At 31.6% G+C, this 4,155-nt stretch overlaps 1 long non-coding RNA gene across 1 annotated transcript; it reads right to left on the bottom strand.

Annotated features, from left to right (window-relative positions):
• Positions 1-264: 264 nt before the first annotated feature.
• LOC145307158 (uncharacterized) lies at positions 265-1,296 on the bottom strand. Its single transcript, XR_013875320.1, has 6 exons — positions 1,193-1,296; positions 1,017-1,102; positions 871-928; positions 726-786; positions 527-590; positions 265-375 (listed from the first exon to the last, which is right to left on the bottom strand). It is a non-coding gene; the product is annotated as an uncharacterized LOC145307158 (long non-coding RNA).
• Positions 1,297-4,155: the final 2,859 nt, after the last annotated feature.

The following is a 4,155-nucleotide window of genomic DNA, read 5'->3' as shown; positions in this document are numbered from 1 at the left end:
GAAAATGGTCTACGTTAGAACTAAGGTAAAAAAACGTTGGGTACTTTTATTTAATACTTTTATTGGTTGGCACAATTTAGCAGTGTCTTGATTTTTTTACAGAAGGGATAATTTTGGGATGTACATCAATTTATCCTCAATTGTCTGATCCCTTAAGATTCCTGTTAAAATTAGGGATCTAAAGGGATAAGACAATGACCCATAGATTGATGCACATTCCCATGATGATAAACAAAAGTGTGCAACCTGGGAATTTGTAGGAGGGCTTCAGCAGGCAGCTCCGGTGGACAAGGAACAGGCATGGTTAACATTGTCTGTGGACAGCATTTTAACTTTGAAATAGAAGAAGAACATCTCAGCTATGCTTTCACAAAACTAAAAAAGAATTTATGTTTTGTAAAAGGATAATATAAAAATTAAAATATAAAATTTTAAAAGAATAGATGATAAAATAAGTTTGTAAAGTATTACACTATGGAATAAACTTGGAGCTTAAAACATAAAATATATACAATAATAAATTTACCTCTGGGGGTATATTAAGTTGCCTGGGTTGGTAATTTTACTCAAACACACTGCGCTCGTAATGACTAAAAAGGAAAAGAGCATGCAGTTATTAAAAAAAGAATTTTTTAAAAAATTAAATATTTTTTTCTTTTCTTTTTTATTAAAATTTAACTATCTCTGGGTATTTGAATTTGAATTTTTCTTTATTAAATATTTACCAGAGAAGGGTAAGAAGGCTGCTATGCCAACATAAAATATCAGGTACAGCACAACAAACATCTAAATTGAATAATATGTTTAGGCTAAGATTTTAATGATATAAAATTAATGATAAAAAAAAATACATTTTTATTTGATTATTACCTAATAGGTACACAGTTAACAATTATTTGACCAGCTTTTCAGGTACACAGCTTGTAGTCTAAATATTGATTTCTTTTTAAGAACACAGTAACAAATTATTAAAAAGTTTATAAATGTTCTTTTAGGTAGGTACTATAGGTAGTTACCTTGATTCTTATGCAACCAAGCACTTCTTGCAATAAGATAGATTAATTTAATGCAGCTACACAATCTTTCATATGGCAGTCACATTCTAAATTAATAACAAAATTTGATAATTGTTCAATTGAATTAAAAATTAAGGAGATTTTGTATTACAATTTTTTTTTATAAGAAAGCTTACTTTTCATTTTCCTCCTTGGTCTTGAGCCAGCTATGGAACATGAGGTGGCTACACGGAGTTAAAAATTGAATTATCTTTCTGAAATGGTTTGATAAGTTTTAAAATTTTGCTAATATTTTTTGTAATTTAAACAGAAAGAAAGAAAATATATTAAATAATTTTACTATAACATCTTCATGGTACAGGCAGGATTACAGGTACAGATGAATAGTTGACCAGGAGGGGTGCTCGTTTTCTTTCCTTAACATTGAAACATTTAGGTTTGTGGCTTAGCCAGCACAAAAAGTGGGGGGGGGGGGGGGGGGTTAATGCAACCATCTCGTAATTAATGTATAAATGGCACTTAGAATTCGAATTTCGATCTGAAATTTTGCATGAGTAATCCTTGGTAGGTCTATTTTCCCTAAATTGAACAAAAAGTTGGAAAAGTAACGGCTCAGCCGTTTAGCCGTTTTCTTGATATTTTTAGGGCAAATCTGTCATAAGTTACGTAGGAATCAACTTTTTGAAACATATTTTTACTGTAAATCATTTGAAATGATACAAAATAAACATTTTTTAGATTTCTAGTACCAGCAACTACTGGCTAGAACCGTTTGAAAACGTTTTGGAGCGGAAAAGAGTATTATGTGTAGAGAGGTTTCGTGATGGATTTCCCTGGAAAATACCCAAAAAATGACTAAACGGCTGAGCCGCAAGCCGTTAGCCACTACTTTTCCAATTTTTTGTTCGATTTAGGGAAAATGGACCTACCAAGGATTACTCATGCTAAATTTCAGATCAAAATTCAAATTCTAAGTGCCATTTATACATTGATTACGAGATGGTTGCATTAACCCCCCCCCCCTCCCCTTGGTATTCATTCAATAGATTACAATTAGTAGTTGAAACGTTTGAACACTCAACTAATCAAAAAGTCCCCTAATTTATTAAGCCAACGAATAAGAAAATGTTATTATAAAACTTTGGGGCATAGTGCAATAAACAGCACATTCTCAGGTTTAATTAGATTGGTACTCAAAGTTGTATATAAATTTGTATACTGCTAATTAAGTTCTGACAAACTTTAAGCGTATTTATATTCGATCGTCTATCGTCTAACTTCAGAGATTTTTTTTATGGATGCTATATTCTCAGAGAGATAGGGGACAATGATAACGTTTTTTTATTGGTTTGAGTAACAACTTAAAGTGAATTTTGATTGGTTGGTTTAGGTATTAAGTTGAGTGTTCAATCGTTTAAACCACGCTGCAGAAGGGGTAATTTTGTGTATCATCATTTGATATGTGCATCAATCTTGCGGCCATTGTCTTATCGCTTTAGATCACTGCATGTTATCATTCTTGTTTTAGGGTATAACCAATGGCAAGTGGGATGTCTACATGGAGAGTCCTTTAGGAGAGGTTTTCAGGTATTTTTATTTAATAATCCTATTATATAAAGTAGCTTGATGTCTGTCAGTCTGTCCGTCCGTCCCTTAAGATCTTGGTAACCACTGAACCGAACGGATTCTACTCTTCAGGGTATATACCTATTGGTCCTGTGGTGGTTTTAAGCTATTTTCTTTGGGGTTGGGACACCCACAACCTCCCCAAAAATGAAAATTGCCCCCCCCCCCCCACAGTAGGATTTTTGGTCATTTTTTAAATTTCCTCAATTTTGAGTTAAATGTCCCAAAGGCTAGTATTACCATTCAAAAGTTGCCATACAACCGATTTTTTTATATACTACAAAATTAGGCAAAATACAACCGTTTTGCTGAACGTGGTCAAAGGAATATTTTTAAAAAGTGAATTTTTTCATTAAAATCATCATACATTGCTTTTCCTACTTTTTCCTAGAATAAATTGGTGTAAAAATCTGATTAAATGATATGTAACAATATTTCATTGATATAGACAGATGTTTCTACTTTAAAATGCAAAGAAAAATAAGAAAAGTTGTCATAAATCTGTAATTTAAAATCCAAGAACACCTCAAATTGAATCTTAAAATAGCATGTATTTTTTACGTTTAAAGGTTTTTCTAACTTGGGGCTACAAGGTGCCAAAAGTTATCTAGGCCCTGATTAAATTCAAGTATTCATAATTCAAGATTAGTTCATAACTCTTGGCACCTCGTAGCCCCAAATTAGAAATTCAGCTTTGAAAACTTACACTGTGAAGTTTTATTAATATAAATTAAATATCATTATGAAGTCAAACTACTAAAAATTGATATAATTCAATAATACACATATTTAATCTTTAAAGGTTACCTTCCGTTTTTAATAGCAAAGCTATTCTGTAAATGATACGTCCGTCCATCGATACATCTGTCCATTAGAAATAGTATTAGGGAAAACGTGAATTTCTCGGCTGCTATTTAAAGGACTTTATTACCATACTAAGAAGCATCCAGATTATGATTCAGTCATCGTAATGTCTAATGATCTGACAACCAGTTGATTTATAATTAAACAAGGATGACAACATTCATAAAAGCAAAGCTCTAAAACTGGGTGACAGACAAACATTAACTCTTGTAGAGCGTGAATATGTAAAATATAAATAAATAAGTCTTGACAAAATTTTGCCTAAATTTGTTGCAAAAGTTCTTAAATATAAAATACTGTTTAAGGGTATACTGACATTGTGAGGAATTGATTATAGAGATGCTTTGCTTATATATAATAAAAGTTAAAAATCGACATTTTTTTGCAAGAATGGCTACAAAATGTTGAGATATAGAGCTAAAAAAGATACTATTGGGGACATTTACTAGAATATATCAAGGTTTGAAGACCATATCTCAATCAAGGAGGGAGTACTGGTCCCCCAAAGTCAACTACTGTAAATCCAATTTTTTTCTTGCAAAGGGTAGAAGATTTGAGCTTAAGAAAAATGCGCTAAACTCATTTTTAGATGTTGTCACCTAAGTTTTGAATTTTAGATTTTTCTGCACTTTTTAATAAAAAAAACTGA

Source organism: Acartia tonsa, chromosome 15 (genome assembly GCF_053477335.1).
Source record: "Acartia tonsa isolate MP-2025a chromosome 15, ASM5347733v1, whole genome shotgun sequence".
NCBI classification, from domain to species: domain Eukaryota; kingdom Metazoa; phylum Arthropoda; class Copepoda; order Calanoida; family Acartiidae; genus Acartia; species Acartia tonsa.
Note: the sequence above shows the minus strand (reverse complement) of the source record. Positions and strands in the feature narration are given on the sequence as shown.